Consider the following 18,950-nt stretch of genomic DNA (forward strand, 5'->3'; position numbering starts at 1 on the left):
GTCAGATCATACACAGTAATCTAATTCACAACTGAGGTGTGTCCATTATGTGAGCAGGAAACCCCCAAGGGGCCCAAGGACAGACTAGCTCACTGTAATGTGAATCTCACCATAAACTGTCTGAGCAACGCATGTTTGAAATTTACTAAATCCTCGACTCTTTTATTTTCCAAAGTTTTTTTTTTTTTTTTTTTTATTTATTTATTTATTTTTGGCTGTGTTGGGTCTTCGTTTCTGTGAGAGGGCTTTCTCTAGCTGTGGCAAGCGGGGGCCACTCTTCATCGCGGTGCGCGGGCCTCTCACTGTCGCGGCCTCTCTTGTTGCGGAGCACAGGCTCCAGACCCGCAGGCTCAGTAGTTGTGGCTCACGGGCCTAGTTGCTCCGCGGCATGTGGGATCTTCCCAGACCAGGGCTCGAACCCGTGTTCCCTGCGTTGGCAGCCAGATTCTCAACCACTGCGCCACAAGGGAAGCCCGGTAATTCTCTTTATAAGTAAGGAATTGAAAAGTAAAAGGCATATATTATAGTGGAAAACCATTGTGATTCAAAAAAAAGCAAAAAAGTTCAAGACATTTATATTCAAGAAGAAATGCACATAATTTTTATGAGTAGTCCATTTAATTGTGTATGTACTAATTCCTCTTAGTAAGGAAAAACCAGCATTAAGGCACAGTTTTGCTATTTCCACGTAATTCTAGGCCCATCCTCTGTTCCATGCTCTTTGAAGAGACAGCATAACAATCCCAACAGAGTATTTTGGCTCTCTACTTCAGCAGGGGGAGGAGGGATCTTAAGCTGAAACCTCTTCTTATGACAGACACTGTGGAATAAACAGATCAGTTCAATATATATTTTACTATAGGATCAAAGTTGGAAGTCACTGCTAACCAAATTCTCAAATCAGTCTTTTCTATATTTGCCACATGTAGATACATCTCTGGAGTCTCTCTCCTCAGGTGCAAGCACATCATAATCTAAAAATATATCTGAATTTCTATTCTTTTGTAAGTTCAAAATAAACTCCAGAAACCAAATAAATATCCCCAGAGTGTTATATCACATCTTTGACTTTGGTGCAGACTTCAGGCATAACCATCATTCTCTATGTCTATCAAATTAAAGTAGGACTCCTAAGGAAAGCAGATAATCACCACATAGCTTTATTTTGTTGAACAAGACAGCCTACACAAGCAAAATAATGAAATGCATAAGGACTAGCATAAATTTTGGATATAAATTCCCAGAGGGTGCGGCTAAGTACTACTTTAAAACAACTGCCTATATTCAGATGTCAGCTGAAAGATTAAACCAGTGGCTCTGGCCATGTTATCTGCCTCTTAACACCACAGACAATGTGTCTTTGGTGACTGTGTGCCCATCAGGGGCATCAAGCATCCTGCTGAGCGTTCTGTAGAGGTTGATGGTTTGAGGGAATACAGCTGCTTTCAGGGGACAACACTGCAGATTAAACTTTCAGAATGTTTTTTCCTTTGGGTTATTTGTACTTGTGAATGGAGAGCCTACTCTCTTATGCCCTCCCTCTATATACACACATGCGTGCACGCACACACTTCATAATGGTGTAATCATTACCAAGCCATGATGATTGTGGTTTCTGAAAGTCAGATGTTGTCTTGACTCCACAAGGAATGCCCCTGCAATCATGTTTTACACTCTAGATGCAAAGTCAGATTTTGCTCTCACCTCTAATTCTTACCACCCCCTGGATAACAGGAGGAATATGAAGCCTTAATTTCACAATGTATTACTTCAGAAAATACATCTATATAGTCTAAGTGGTTTTAGAAGTCTAAATGGAAACGAAATGTTTCCTATAACCTTATCAAAGGGTCATACAAACACACACACAAATTTAAAAAAAAAACAACAAAAACCTCTTTGTCCTTCGAGTTGTTTAAAGAGCAATCTACTTCAATAGTAATTCAGTCCCAGAACACAAGTTTGGCTCCATAAATAAGTATCGGAGTGAAGGACAGACAACCTTTTCCTTCTCAACTAGGAAGATTTTCTCCATAGCATAAAGAGAAATAAGTTCAGGGATTGTTTCCTTTATATATTTTCCTAGCAGTTTTATATATTCCTTCTTTTAACTTTATAAAACCTATATAATTTCAGCTTCATTCAGCCATTCCATAATTTAACAAATAGCTAATTGAAAGAAATGGTAATTAAAAGGAATTATAATCAAACAATCTGCCTTTCTGGCCTTCATTTATGTTTTCATTAGCACCACATACACACTAATTTTGAAAAGTTTCCAACAACCTTATGTTCAAATTTTAACTATAATATCCTACTATATTTTACTTACTTGGTATCCAGTTTGAATCTATCCCTGAGTTCTGCATGGTGAGTATCAAGATCCCAGATAAAAGGCTTGTCAGAAACCTTCTCTTCTTGTCAGAAACCAGAATCTCTGGTCCCTGAGTTTGGATCGTGAGGGACACTGTACACAAGAAAAGGTGAGAGTATGGGGAAACCCAATGGCAGTAGATGAGGAAGACTAGAATAGTGGTTAATAGCACAGGTTCCACATAAAAAAGAATGAAATAATGCCATTTGCAGCCACATGGATGGACCTAGAGATTGTCATACTGAGGGAAGTAAGTCAGACAGAGAAAGACAAATATCATATGATATTGTATATATGTGAAATCTAAAAAAAATGGTACAAATGAACCTATTTACAAACCAGAAATAGAGTCACAGATGTAAAAAACAAATTTATGGTTACCGGTGGGGAGAGGAGGGAGGGATAAATTGGGAGAGTGGGATTGACATATGCACACTACTAAATATAAAATAGATAACTAATAAGGACCTACTGTATAGCACAGGGAACTCTACTCAATATTTTGTAATGGTCTATATGGGAAAAGAATCTAAAAAAGAGTGAATATATGTATATGCATAACTGATTCAGTTTGCTGTACACCTGAAACTAACACAACATTGTAAATCAACTATACTCCAATAAAAATTTTTTAAAAAAAGAGCTCAGGCTCCGGAGCTAACTTGCTGAGGCACAAATTCTGTAACTGTAGGCAAGTTACTTAACAGTCAGTTTCCTTTTCTATAAAATGGTGATGATAACAATACTATTTACTTCATAGGGTTATTGTGAGGATTAAATAATAGTATACACACTTAAAATGCTTAGACTCCTGCTGGACACAAGGCGAGCTCTAAGTACTTGCTCTTATAAACATTATTATTATCATCAATAATATATCCCAGCTAAAGAAAAATCTGAGTAGGTATCAAGCCTCTGAGTTAAAAATTATCTTAACTGAAATACATTGATTGACTATCCTGTGATCAATGGCATCATTGAATAGTCAACTAATCAAAAGCAGGTCATGCTTTATCTTTAAGGGAACGTGCTATGAGTTAAAGTTTACCCTTCTTAGTTCATGATTCTTAAATTGCAGCTAATCCATCTAACAAAGACATATTATATATCTGCTATTATGTCAAGAGCTATGGATAAAGAGCAATGCAGTATAACACACGGTCACGTTCCTCAATAAATCTTGGTGAGAGAAAATCCACCTCATAGGAAGGAACTGGTAATTAAGTGATAGACACTAACTCAAAATGCAATGGGAATTCTGGAGGAAGAATAATCAATCCAGAAGGAAAGACTCTAAGAATAAAAGAACAGTCCTCGAGCTAAGCTTTGAAAGGTAGAAAAAGTTGAAGTAAGAAAGGAAGAGGAGCAGGCCTCCCAGGCAGAGAAGAAAACCTGGGCAATCAGCAAGCATGCATAGATAAGTTCTTATTGACTAGGAATGAGTGACAAAGTCAAACGTGACATTGAGGGGACTGGTGGTGTGAGTGTACAGCCAGCTCCTGTGACTGAAGTTAGTTTTCTGTTCCTCCTTGTTTCCCTTCAAAATGGAAATGTGTTTTCACTTTATATGAAAGGAAAAGAGATGCTTTGATAGATGACACTGCTAAAGAGACGTCAAGGCTTCATGAAACAACCTTGAATACCATCCAGTTCGCTTGATACCTTGTACACTGGTTTCCTTTCTTCCTTCATGTTAAATTACTATGGAGATTTGCATGAAAAGGGGAGCTTTGTTTCTCAGAGTTCATCTGCTCCAGTAGCCATTTACTCCTCACTTCATTGTCACTCATCTTCTCAGCAAAGAGAGGGTGACAACTCTAAGTAGAGAATAGCGGCAAGGGCAGACATACTCCCAAGGACCAGAGACTCTGTTGTCATGTAAATCAGCTCAGGAATAAAAGGGAAGAGAAGTACAGAGAATAGGTTTTAGAAGCAACTAAATAAAATGGTTTCCATGGGGGCAACAGTGGTTCTTTAATATTTATCAGTGTCACTGAGTTCTTTTTGCAACAGTAATTCATCATAAAGCCTATTTCCACGTAGCTTCTTGGGTATTGCATCCAGTGAGGGTACGCCTGTAAAAAAGCCACTGCTAATGGCTCTCTTGGTTTCAAACTGCTAGATTCATGCTAATGGAGAAGATGAGCAAAACAAAAGAGAATAGATGCAAACAGAAACATCACATTATTCACGAGGAAAACTTAAGTTGAGCTGTGGATCATAATAAGGCCCTTCAATATTTAAAATGGAAATTTATTATCACACTAGCCCTATATGCCATGCACCTGCTCGGAAGCCCTACACGTTTTGTGGGAAACATATACAGATGGACAAAAGGGTAAAGAATGAAATTTGATGCATTTCAACAAAATTCTATCTGCACAGCATGAATTTCATTATACTGAAGTGTGCAGCAAGGAAATATGTACAACAGACTGTAAGAAAATGTTTACTTATCTGTTTTAAAAGTGTTTAATGTGTTATGGTTAAGAGAAAAGAGTCTTTAAAAGTTGCTGTCAGCAGCTACTCATCTGACTGACAGATTCCTTACCAAAGCTAAAGGAGTGAGTAACCCTGGAAGCAGTTCATGCATGCATGCAGAATAAGTGTTAAGTGAGCCCTGGGTAAATTGCACCCAATGAACTCCTTCTAATGGTAAGCAACCTCACCACTGTATAGTTAAAAAACCACTAAAGGAATCTAAACACTATTGAGGGGACAGAGGAAACTGAAAGGACAAGAGTAGATGCCCGCAAGGTATATAAGTCCCCCTTTGCTTCAGAAACCAGCTCGACTTTTCTCTGAGTCAAAGAATCTAGACAAGATGGAAAACGAAGGCCATTATCTGACCTTCAGAGTCAGTGAAAGAGCAATGAGAAGAAATTAAAAGCCAAGAAAAGTTTTTGTTTGCTGTTGCTTTGGTTCCTCCCACCTGCAGTCGCTGCTCACTGCCCTCGTGTAGCCTCGCACCACGTGACTGGTGGTACGCACTAGGTAGATGAAGCTTGAAACAGGTGTGCACCAACCAGGTGCCTCCCAGAGTCACCTTGAAGTCAAAGGACTGCAAAATCAGTAGAAATCCCTTAAAGGATTCTTTCTTGGCTACTGTAAATTTATGCTGAGAGAGCCCCATAATTAGGAAATGGTAATTAAGAAAAAGTAGAGCAATGCCAGATTCATCTGAAACCTAGAATAATTTGCTTCTATATCACCTTGCTTTGCTTGCATCATTAGTTTAGACTTCATAATCAAAAGACAATCAAACATTTTTGTGCCTCAAATCCAAAAGAACTGAAACTGAATTCATCTTCTTCCGCTCGAGAATCATCACCTTCATCTGCCCAATCACCTGACCAGAAACCTTGAGGGTCATCCCTGAGTGTTCCTTCACACACAGTTACCAATTCTTGCTCATTCTACTGCTTTAGAATCTCTTTTATAACTATCACCCCCCCACACACACACACTGCTTCTGCCCTAGTTAAGGTCTTTATAGCTCATCTATACCACTGAAGTAACCAAATAACTTTTCTTTTAACCCCCAGATATACTCCTATCCAATAAATCCTCCACACTGCTCCCAAGGGACGCATTGGCAAATGGCCACAGTCGCTTCTCCCTACCTGTAGCATAAAATGCAAAATCATCCTGATTCGGTCCTTATATGACAGTCCATCGTCATGCCCAACCCCACACGTGGGTCCTCGGCACCAGCCACGCTAAACTACGACTTGTTCCCTAAGCGTGGCTTGTTCTCTCTTGCCTCCCTGCGCTTCACAATTGGTCCCCTGTCCTCCCCTTGGCCCACCCTATGTGCCCTTCAAGTCTCAGGTGAAGAGTGTTCTCGTCTGTGATGTACTCCCTGATGCAGCGTCAGGACTCTCCCTTTCATCATCTCATAACACCTTCGTGTTCAGCACTTCACACTGCTAAAAAAGAAACCCACTCAGGCTACAAACAAATGGATATTTGTTGTAAACTCAGGAGTATAAAGGAGGAAGAGAGGCCCCGCGGGAATGCCTGAATACCCGCCCAGCCAGGCCTCAGGAAGAGGGAGCACAGTTCAAAAAGAGAACAGTACTGAGGACCCAGGCAGCTCTTATGACTTATATCAGAAGTAAGCCCTTTGCCCACGCCCTGTCATTATTATACCACAGTGTCTTCCAACTTCTGTTCCCATTATCAACTGTGTGACTTTTTCTACATGTTGAGTTCAAACTATTTGGAAGAGAAGATCGGCTCAATGCAGTTAGGCATCATGATCTCTACCGAAGTACTCTTTCCTATCACCCTCCCCCCACAGAGCACTGTCCAGCTTACAGATGTGCTGTGTGGGCCAGACTGAGCCAGCTGTGGCCAGAGTGGCAAGTCCACTGGGCAGCAGCATGGTAAACCGTGGTGAAGGAATCTCATAAAGGGACTGTGGGGTGGTGGCATTCTGAGATGTGGCATGTCCAATACTCCTTGTATATAACTTACAAGGAACTTAACACATTGTGCTATACTTGCTTGCCTGATTGCATGACGATCTTCCAAAAAGACTGCGCTCTTTGTGAAAACCTTTACACTCTGAGCTCCAGGTTCACTGTAAGAATATAGTAGGCACACTAAATATTTGCTAATAAATGAATGAATGAAGGGTACACTCGCAGAAGTTTATTCAGTTAGTAAAACTGTTCTAAGCATCTTGTTTTTATATCCCATTTAGCTGAAGCACGTTATCCAGATATGCGCTGTAAGTCTCCTAGAAAACTGTTGAGTGGAAACTCCCTCAAATCATAGACACAAAAACTTCACACCAAAACAGCTGTTCTGGTGTGCCTATAAGACCATGAAATTATAGAATATTAAGACTGGAGGGCTTTCCTGGTGGTGCAGTGGTTAAGAATCTGCCTGCCAATGCAGGAGACATGAGTTCGAGCCCTGGTCCGGGAAGATCCCACATGCCGCGGAGCAACAAAGCCCGTGCGCCACAACTACTGAGCCTGCGCTCTAGAGCCCGCAAGCCACAACTACTGAGCCCGCGTGCCCAGAGCCCGTGCTCTGCAACAAGAGAAGCCACCGCAATGAGAAGCCCGCACACCACAACATAGAGTAGCCGTAGCTCACCGCAGCTAGAGAAAGCCCACTCGCAGCACCGAAGACCCAACACAGCCAAAAAAAAAAAAAAAAGACTGGAAGGGATCTGCAGATCATGGTCTTGATCCTCTCTCTATCAGGACACACACAACAGGTACTGTTTATATGAGTAACACACTTTGCCACAGGTAAAGGGGGCCATAAGCTCTGTTCAGTTGTATGTAAAATACAGGTCCACTTCTTTCTTTCCCATAGATCCATTTCTCAGTTGAGACACTCGATAACATGTTGAGATTAGGAAATCTAAGCCTTTAGAAAAGAAATTGGTTGTTCAAGGTCACACAGCTGCCTAATGGCAAAGCCAGATTTCTCCTCATCAGTCCAATGTTCTTTTCTAGTTCTCTGTTTAGCATTCCTCAGTCCCAAAGGCCCAAACTAAGTTTTAACCTAATACTTTAACCTAAATGTCTGCCTTAATCATTTGCCACCAGAGGCAAGAGCAAACCTAAATCCACAAAATAGAGAATTCAGCAAACTGTTTTTAAAGGAAAACAACCATTTGCATATAATGGAGGGGCAAGGGCAAGAGCAGGGACACAGGAAAAACTACAACTCTAAGAAATTCTTCTGTATTTCAGTGAATGGTCATTCAGTAAATTGACTTTTGACGTATTGACCTACAACCAGTACCTAAATACATAGCTGTATAAACATAGTTGTGAGCTAACTCAGAAGTCTCACGTAAGCCATTATCTGTTCATATAAAATTGTGCATAATATAAAGTACAATAATTGTTCTTTCCTAACCTTGTTAATGTTTGGTTGTTTTGTAATTTTAAAAATACCAGATACCCAATTAATTTAAGCCCATTGTTTTCCAGGCTTTTAAGTTACAAATTAGCAAATTTCTTCTATACATACACTTAGCATATCTGTGGTAATTGAAAACAGAACTTGGAGCCTTACTAATAGCAAGCATATGAAGGAGAATATGAAATGTTGATTACATTCATGGATTAAAACAAGAATCTGTGGTGTGTGAAGTGTTTGGTATTTAAACCAAGAGCTTATGAAGATCAACATCAAAAGAAAATTTAAATTAATTACTATGGATTATATGTTTACAGAATCCAGAGTAAGAGAACAAGAAAATGCAACTGAGGACTAAAAATGACCAAAATATTGGCCTACACTCCATTTAAAATACATACTTCATTTTTCACTAATCTTAGAGTTACTACCTTCTTAAATCACCAAGCTAAAAGCCAAATTTATACTACTTTTCACTATGTGGGTATATGTATTAAGTATAAATATACATGAATGCAAAGGAAATAATCAAATCAAGAAAAAGAAAAGAAAGAAAATAAACCCAGACTCTCTTCCATTCACTCTTACTTACAACGTTTTGGGAAATCCAGTTCCATCCAAATCTCCCTCGTTTCTCCAGGAAAGTACCTGCAGTAGAGAGCACAGAATTCAGTGGTAACCAACCTGGGCATTTTTGCTATTTCTGCTTCATTCTTTCACATCCGGTTATCACTCTCAAAACTCTTTGCCTTTTTGGTTGTTGTTGCTGTTATTGTTCTTTCTCTTCTAGAAAGGTCATTTCTAAGAACAAGCTCCTATTTTTCTGCTCTCCAGGCTACTGACTTATTTCTCTCTTTAGAGAATCTAGAGGAATTCCTTCACACCAGGAAACACTTACCCACCCACTTACCCTCACCCACGCTCCTCCCCAGGCTGAAGATGGGAATTTTTTGAATTTATCGGGACGGTCACACAATTTCTGGACACTGAATCTGACTTCTCAGAGGTAGCCACTTACCTTCTACCCCCAAAAGAGGAAATTATCCAAAAATCGTGCCTACTTGTACTAAGGTTTCCAGATAAAATACGTGTTTCCATTAAACCTGAATTTTACATAAACAATGACTACTTTCTTAATATAGGTATATTCCATGCAATATTTGGAACTTACCTGTAATTCAAATTTAACTGAGAAACCTGTATTTTTATTTGGTAAATCTAGCAATCATAACTTGTAGCCCTCCTTCCTTTTGAAAGATTCTATTTCATTTTCTCCTCTAGGTTTTTCTCACTTTTGAGTAGCAGTTCAGTCCTATGCTCCTTATTGTTTTATATTTCTTTGAGAGATTTCCTATGTCAGATACAAGTGTATACACATGAGTACCTATGAGCATATATGTGTAGTCAGAAAAGTTTGATGTCGATAACCACAATAACATAGGGCTAAAGTATAAGTCTACTGCCAAGCCTCCCTCAAGGACTTTCTGATAATTTTCCACGTCATCCAACAGAAATTCAAAACAGTCCTTCATTCTCTAATTTACGCCAACACGGCTCTTAAAAAGATGGTGTTAGGGAGAGGGCCTTCTTTGGTAAGGCTTACTGTGTAATCTGGATTGGTAGCCAGATCCAAACATAAGTTGTCAACTGGTAAACAGAAATTGCCCAGATTTTGACTTGGCATAGAAGAGTCCCAAACTAAATACTCTGTTATAACATTTGACCTGTCTAAAACTGTACACATTTTGTCAACACTCTAAGTGTAGGAAAGAAGAGAAGCCAATAATTTCTGTCTCTCTCAATCATCTTTATTTTTCCCTTATGCTTTCTCTATTTGCATTGAAGCTAAAAGAACAGAGAAGAGCCAGAAAGAAAACGCTATGTCGTGCACATACACACAAACACATTTCAACTTTTAAGAAAATATATATATATTGGAAAGTATACATTGAAATGGTAGTTCATTCAAAATAATAAGTAAATCATGGATTCTCTTAGCGAATATATGGATGAAAATGATTTCCTAAAAAACAAATTCTGTTTCTTATTTATCCTGATGACATATCCTGAAAGCCAGACACCAACATGCCCGCTTTTTCTTTCTTCTAAAGACCCAAGATGCCCCAAGATGATGGCTCCTGTGGTGGGAGTTGCTTCCATTGCTAGGTTTCCTATGGCCAGAACTGTAGGGAAGTTATTCAGGAAAGGTGACTTACTTCCCTATTTGCTCCTAAAGAAAACTAAAATACCTAAGCACCTAATGTGTAAAGAGGACACACTTGCAAAATGTCCCAGAGAGTGATGTCCTTTAACACTCTAGGATGTTGCATTTCTTAGATTTAATCTAATTCTTATGGGAGTAGTGACTTAAGAGAATACTATCCATATATACAGAGAATATAAATATCAGGCCACAAACTCAAGGATGTGAGAAATAATCAACAGTATTATAAAGCAACTTAATTTACATTCATGTTGTCATCCCCATAAGCCAGTGGGAAACTTATGGTCCATGACAAAATTCAGAGATGCTCTAGGCAGCACCAAGGGGTCGGGAAGCTGTGGTTAACTACGGTATCTATTAAACAAGTTAGTTGGTCTGGTGTACACAGATTATCACCAAGATGTCTAGTGAACCTCTCAGCCTGGCCTTTCCAAGTCCATCAACCCTCTGATTACTTCTACCATGCTTAGAAAGCTTTGCAAAGTTTCCTATCGTCTCGCCAACCTAGGTGCCCCAGGAAGCCTCTGCTCTCGAAGATCTAGCCATATGCTGACAAAAACCTGAGCAGGTCCACTGTGTTCTTGGGGCCACATACCCCACTCTCTCCTTCTCCAAGGAAATACTAAAGATACATCAGAGGGACTTCATTTCCATCTCATGATTCTTTAAGATAATTATTTTATAACCAGTAATTGCCATCCATTTAAGCCCTTAAGATGTGCAGACTATTTATATTGTTTGTCCTGCCACAGGCCTCCCTGAGGTTAGGGATTACACAACCACTACCTACAGGAAGGAGGAAGTAATGGGAATGAGGGGGAAAGACAGAGGGAAAAACCTCACAGACTAATATCTCAAAATATCATAGGACCAGATATCTAAGTTCAAGCTCAACTAAGAGTTCCTCATTTTAAAAGACAGAAAACAAGCCATTAGTGGTGTAAAGTCAAAGCTTTTGTTTCTATGTCTTTTTAAGATGTTTGACCTCAAAACACTTCATTGTAGAGAACATTGTTGAAGAGTCGGTGGTTGACCAAAAGATAAATTTCAGGAACACACAAGAATAGGATGTCTATAGTGTTTTCATAAGGTGATGATACTAAAACATAAAAGAAAAATATATCAAAATACAGTGTGACATAATAAATCAAAATTAAATGCAGAACTGCCTGTTGTTATAGGTACTGGTGAGTAGATTTGCATTTTCTTTTCTGTTAAGGATGGAAACAATGGTGGATATGAAAGAAGCATCTCATTCTTTACATTCTGGCAGATTTACAAACCAATAAGCATCACATGAATGATCTTTTTTTTTTTTTTAACTAATATCTGGCTTTTATTTTTTTCTTAAAGAAATATTGTTAATTTAAAAAGAGAGTTCCAAGAAATTTAAAAGGATTCCCAGCAATGATTATTTCTGAGAGCTATCAGATTTGAAACATAATTATAAAAGGCTAAAACCGAAGTATACATTCCTACTTTTTCCTTTCAAAAAAAATTCAGACAATGTATCACATCAAGAAAGTTCAGCAGGTTACCAGGGCCACAGCCTTAGTCATCCTCGGAACCACTGTCCCTCCTGGTGGGGATGGAGTATTGCACGGAGGAAAGCAGCACATCTTCTATGGGTTTCTTAGGGTTTTCCTCCAGGCTTGCCTTGATTGCTCCAGACTCAGACAACTTCCTCTCCAACTCGTCCATTGTCAGGTTCATGCCACCAAACACCAGAGGTCCAATAAAGTCAGCCTTGATATCACCTTCAAGGTACACAAATGTCGTGGGCAGATTCCTATCAGGATAACTGGGTATGCAGGTTGTTGAAATGGCTTTGATAAATTTGACATCAGGAAACTTCCTGGCAAGTCCACTTAAGTGCTGATTTATCAGAGAACAGAGGGGAATCCCTTGTTTGTAAAGGTGCAGGAAGACCCACAAGCCCTCACCGGCTTTGTTAACTTCTTGAACATAATCCTTTCCTGAGATTTCCAAAACGTCTCCAAATTTATTCTCCAGTTGGGTTGCTTTCCACTCGGCCAGTCTCTGCTGCCTGTACATTTCAATCGCACGTTCATCTTCCTCACTAAATTCCTCTTCGTTATCCTCCAATTCTTCCAAAGTCATGTCTTCATACGTTTTCACAATGGACTGCTGAAGGACCCGCTCTTCTGCCTCCTTCTCCAGATCTTTCAAACTTCCCTTGGAGGGCAAGATGCCACTTTTGCGTAAGATGTCTTTCCACTCGGTGTCTGTGTTGGAGTCCTGCATTTTCTCGCGAGTCGCTCGAGCCCGGCCGACGACCTCCACTCCGCTCCTCAGCTCTCCTCCGCGCATGCGCGCAGCCGCCGACCCGCTTCTTCCCAGTGATCTTTTTATTGTACACACCCTGGTGAATTTTTATTCCAAGAGACATAGCTCTTTTGGATCTAATATAAGAGTCATCCAAGCAAGTCAAGTTGGGCAGGATGAAGCTGTAGATTTTTGAAGTGTGAGGTGTTTTCCACTTAACATGAAAATAGAGACGTGGACCCCACTTTACAAATAGCTTTAGTTTGGCTACCCATGACAATAGTTTTCCAAAGAGTAGTTCCAGGAGACGATTTGCAGAGGAAGGAATGTGACTAAGTAGTCTGGTTCCGGATGTGTAGGTGGATAGCAGTGACACAGAAGGCTTCTGACTGGCCCTGAAGGACTACCTAGTGTAATATACCAGTCCAATGACCGCATTCTAAGATCACCTAGCAAATGGAACATTTCAAAGGCAAACTCCCCTGACGTGCTTTGCTGAAAATATCAATAGCTTGTTTTTGCCTAAGCTTCAGCCATACCAGAATATAAAAGGATGAGATTAAACTCCACGTAAGGAGTAGGAAAGAGAAATCTGAAAATGAAGAAACTTAAAAGAATGAAGAATGAAAAAAAAAAAAGATTTCACGAACCTCAATTAGGATAAAAAGTGAGCCTAAAAGAAGAAGGATAGAGTAGTTTAGAAAGAACTGTTTAAATCTCAAGTAGGCCTCGGGCTTATAGCTCTTTGGTAAAGAACAATGCACCCCTGGCAGCAGAAAGCTCAAAATGACCTCATGGGCCTCTCGGATTACTCCATGATTCGAGAGTCATGTGTGTCTGGTGTGTGTCCACCAAGGCTGGATCGCACGTGATGGGACAACCAGCAAAGAATTTCCTGGTACCACATGTGAGTTAGGCAGAGCATGTTTGAAGATAATGAACCTCTATTTTTAAAATGTGAGATTTAATGTGCCTCCTAATCCTACTTTGGAAGTCTGCTTCTTTATTCATACCAGCATGTTTATTTTAATTTTGGTATATTTTAGAAAAATGACAATATTCCAAGGAAATAAAGAAAGAAAAGATTGAGTCAGAAGAGTTTCTGTTCATTTGCTGAAGCTTCTGGAGAGGAAAATAGGAATAGAGTTAGTGATTCATGTAGGCAAATAATACCTGATTAGCATAAAAGTGGGTTTTTTTTTCCAAATAATGTCAAGATGCCTTTTGTACTGAACAACTCCACAGGGCAATTTGACATTTCCTTAGTGGCCTGCAGGTTAATTCACACTCTCCTTGGTCACCAGGAAAGTAGGATCAAGTAGGGGCTATGCTCTGCCTTTCTGTGTAACCCCCTACATACCTATAGTGGCATTCCAACCACTTCCTGTATCCAGTTTTATCTCCCTCCAAACTTTTCTTCATCTTGCAACCAGAGTGCTCTTTCAAAAATGCAAACCTAATAAATGCCAAAGGCATGATCATGAAAGAAATAATTGATAAGTTGGACTTTATTAAAATTTAAAACTTTGGTTCTACAAGAGATACTGCAAAAAAAAAAAAAAATGAGAAGACAAGACACAGACTGGGAGAAAATATTTTGCAAAAGACACATAAAGGACTATCATCCCAAATAACTCTTAACTCAAAAGGAACTCTTAAAATTCAACAAAAATAAAACAAACAACCTGATTTAAACATGGACCAAAATCCTGAACAGATACCTCACCAAAGAAGATATACAGATGGGAAATCAGCATATAAAAAGATGCTCGACATCATCTGTCATCAGGGAAAGGCAAATTAAAACCACGAGATACCACGACACAACTATTAGAAAGACCAAAACCCAAAACAATGACAACACCAAATGCTGGGGAGGATGTGATGCAAGACCTCTCATTCACTGCTCGTGGGAACACAAAATAGTACAAAAACTTTAGAAATTAGTTTGGCAGTTTCTTACAAAACTAAACATACTCTTATCATACAATCCAGCTCCTTGGTATTTATCCAAAGAAGTTGAATACATGTCCACACAAAAACTGCACATGGATGTTCACAGCAGCTTTATTCATAATTGCCAAAACTTGGAAGCAATCAAGATGTCCTTCATCTGAATGGATAAATAAACTGTGGTACATCCGGACAATGGAATATTATTCAACTTTAAAAAGAAATGAGCTATCAAGTCATGGGAAGACATGAAAAAACTGTAAACACACACATTACTAAGTGAAAGAGGCCAATCTGAAAATGCTGCATACTATATGATTCCAACTACATGACATTCTGAAAAGGCAAAACTATATAGACAGTAAAAATATCAGTGTGTGTCAGGGGTTAGGGATGGGGGAGAGAAGAATAGGTAGAACACAAAGAATTTTTAGGGCAGTGAAAATACTCTGTATGATAACATAATGTTGTATACATGTCACTATACATTTGTCCAAACCCATAAAACCTACAACACCAAGAGTGAACCTTAATGTTAACTATGGACTTAGGGTGAATATAATGTGTTAATGTAGGTTCATCAATCACAACAAATGTACCACTCTGGAGGGGGGATGTTGATAATATGGGAAGCTATACATATACCCACTGCTGTAGCAGCCGGGGATACATAGGAAATCTCTGTACCTTCTGTTCAACTTTGCTGTGAACCTAAAACGTCTCTAAAAAATAAATAAATAAAACTTTAATAACAACAACAAAACTTGCAAACCTAATCAGATCACCCATTGCTAGCTTAATAAAATGACTTTTCCATGACTCTTAGCATGAAATCCACTATATGTAACATGATTTAGGTCCAAGACCTACTTCCTCAGGCTCACACTGTCCTTCTCTGTGCACTGTGCCTCAAACTCACCTTTTTGTCCCTCAGATTTCATCATAATTTTAAATATGTATTTGTCCAAGAATGTGTTATTTTAATGTATGTGTTTGCCGCCAGTCTTGAGATCCATGACAATAAAGATCATATATTCCTATTTATTAAGCTACTTGGAAGCAGAACAAAAATTTGATCCTAGGTTTCCTGACTTCAACACCATTGCACTTTTCACTCCACCTTCTCTCCTTAAGTTTCTCTATCTCAATTCCGAAACATTGTGACTCTCAAGACATACTATCCAGATGAATTTCCCCAGGTTCTCAGCCCTCTTTTCTATTTACCCTGATTTTCTCACTTTTTCACCAAGCAGGCTATTCCCCACCTCCCTATCATTGCCCATGATCTTCCCATAACTTGGAACATTATGGATTGTCCAAGGTTAACTTGACACTTCACTTCTCTTCCAAGCCTTCACTGTACTCTTCTCTGAATTTTTATAGCACATTTGCTCAATTTGACACAGTATTACATTAGAGTTTTGCATAAATATTTATTATTCTAACTTTTCATCTCTATTGGAAGCTACTTAAAGATGGAATCCATGAAGTCTCACGCTTCTGTACACCCCACTGCTCCTAGCACGGTGCTGAATAGTACATGATTGGCTGGTTTCATGAGAAGCCTTTCCAGAGGTGACCCAGCTCTTATCATGTCACATCCCAAGGGGCAAAGCTTCCTAAATCTCAGGCGAATCTTCTGCCTCCCTAAAAAAGAGTTTTCTTTTCACACTACATTGACCATGTGAATTCCCCCTGAGTTCAAAAGAGAAGACACAATCAGCATGCTGGGCTTTCCAGGGTTTCTTCTGAGCAAAAATTTTCTGGATTTTGAGCTCCATAGTTTATCTTGCCTAGACGTCAAATAATAGAAAAAAGAGAAGAAACAACATTGTTAAGGAATCTGACAAAATTTTACATATGCCAGCTGTGAAACAGTACATGCTGCCTTTTAAGGGATATGTATCTGAGTACACTCCTTGGAATGATGCTGGATCATCACGATAATACAACTTCATGACTGGTTCAAATATATCTTAAGTGTCTGTTCTATAGATTTTTAAAAATATAACTCAAGTTCCTCTAGTTCTCATCAACAATGATAATGTAGTTTCCAAATGATTATCTCCATAAGAATTATTCTTATAGAAAAGTATCTTAAATTTCTTCCTTTTTCCCCAACAATAAATAGACAAACAGCTCAAAACCTCAAGGGTCTGGCTGCAATTATTTGGGCCTTGAGTACCACTATACTAAAGAAGATTCATGTTACTGTCGTCTACTTGAATGGCATAAATATTTATATATATATATATATATATATATATATATATATATATATATATATATATATATATATATATAAAATAACCAAGTATGAATTTCCTGGATAGGAACAATACCACCAAGAAAAGCAACAACAGCAGCAGTTATAATTTACTGAGCACACCAATATTCAGACCTTTTAAGTAAAGCCTTTTTCATCCTTACAGATATGCAAGAAAGTAGAGGTATTATTCTCCCCAATTTTACTGTTATGCAGACAGATTCGAAGGATTCAAACAAGGAAAAAAAAGCGGAATTTGAATACTCAAAAACCAGTACTCTTTCTACCATAAAAAGCATGCAATTGATAGCTCTTGAAGATTCAGAAAGCTTTTAAAGACCGAACGGGTATACTGAGGGTTTTACTTTCAGTCCCCAAACTTCAACATAATGTAGAACATGCCGCAATATATGTTGCAATTACATGAAGGAAGTTGAAGTTACTTTACCGTTAGAGTTTTTTTCTCTTGTAATCACGATAATAATTGACATATTTGTATGCCAACTGACAGAATCTATGCAGAGGCGATTTAGAATGCATTTAGCATAGCAATTTGGTTTTGTTCTTTTTAACTTGTTATTAACCTGTTACATCTGATCTTCCCAGGGCGGGGGGTGGAGTGGGGCAGGGGAAGATTATACAGTTCTACCCTATTGTCCTCAGGAGTAGCTATGCTATTTTCTAAGGCAATGAAATGTGAACAGAATTGTCATTGGTTACTTTTGGCTGGAAGCTTTGAGAATCAGCATATGCTTTGCCATCCGCATTTTCCCCGTTAGCCATAAGACCACCAGTGTTCTAGACTGTAGCTGATCCATCCGCCTGGGTCCTCAATTAGAGCCACAGCCAACCCTCAATGGAGATGCAGCATGAGTCACATAAAAACCTTTGTGGTTCTAAGGCACTGAGATAGTGTGACTGTTTGTTGTCACAGTATAACCTAGCCCATTTTAACAGATACATCTGTTAATTACTCTTTCTACCAATTCCCATTATATTCCATCTCTGGTGCAATAATACTGCATAGTAATCAGCTCCAAAACTCAGAGCACCTTCTAACAACAGGTTCTCATTTCTCACTCATGGGTCTGAAGGTTGGCTGTAGCTCTCTGTTCTTTGTTGGGATATTCTTGACCCACAAGATTGTGGGTTGGGTTCAAAGATCATTCTACATGTCTCATTCTAGAATCAGTACCTACTTGAGGTACCTTATTCTCATAGCACATGGTAGAAACACAAGAAGCTATCAAAACAATACAAGTAAATTTAAACCCTCTGCTTGTACCACACCACTAAAAAGCATGTTCTGTGACTAAGTCCAAATTCAATGACTACTCCACAGGGAGGTACTGCAAGGTAGTATGGTACAGAGAAAGAGTGAAAATTGAAAACAATTATCCAACTTAACCGCAGCCCACCCACTTGATCAAAATTATTCACTCTCTCCTACAGGAAAAACTCACCCCTCCAAGACATCCCAAAACGTCTTGATAACAACATTAGGCATGAAGTCCCAGATCTTATGATCTAGATTGGATCCATGTGTAGTTGCTCTTGATCTAAACAACTGTGAAGCTATAAAGATAAGTTATTTGCCCCCCACTCTTCCATATAGCCATCATAAATGGTGGGATAGAGACAGGATCACTGCAATAAGCGCCACCATTTCAAAAGGGGAAGAATGAAAGGCAATAGCAGTCACGGGTCTATAGCTCTTCTAAATCACTCTGGATAGAACGCCCTACCGTGGGATAGAAAATCTCTCAATTAGGCCCAAGTCCTGTTTCTTAGGAGAAACTTTCCAGTCCATTGTTTTCCTTGGCTACTAGCTCCATTCTTTGGGATGTTCTCCCTCTTCTTTGGCGGTATATGAAGAGGGCATTGGAGAATATGCCATCATTGATTGATAAGTCTCTTTCTCCACCGGTTTCCTGTCTGTAGAAAGCTAGAGGATCAAA

General features: G+C 39.1%; 1 pseudogene across 1 annotated transcript; it reads right to left on the bottom strand.

Annotated features, from left to right (window-relative positions):
- Window positions 1-7,538: 7,538 nt before the first annotated feature.
- On the bottom strand, window positions 7,539-17,010 carry LOC309628152 (phosducin-like protein 3 pseudogene; annotated as a pseudogene). Its single transcript has one exon. The product of its transcript is annotated as a phosducin-like protein 3 pseudogene (transcript).
- Between the last annotated feature and the right edge of the window lie 1,940 nt (window positions 17,011-18,950).

Source organism: Balaenoptera borealis, assembly GCF_965194805.1.
Source record: "Balaenoptera borealis genome assembly, chromosome: 4".
In the NCBI taxonomy this organism is placed as follows: Eukaryota; Metazoa; Chordata; class Mammalia; order Artiodactyla; family Balaenopteridae; genus Balaenoptera; species Balaenoptera borealis.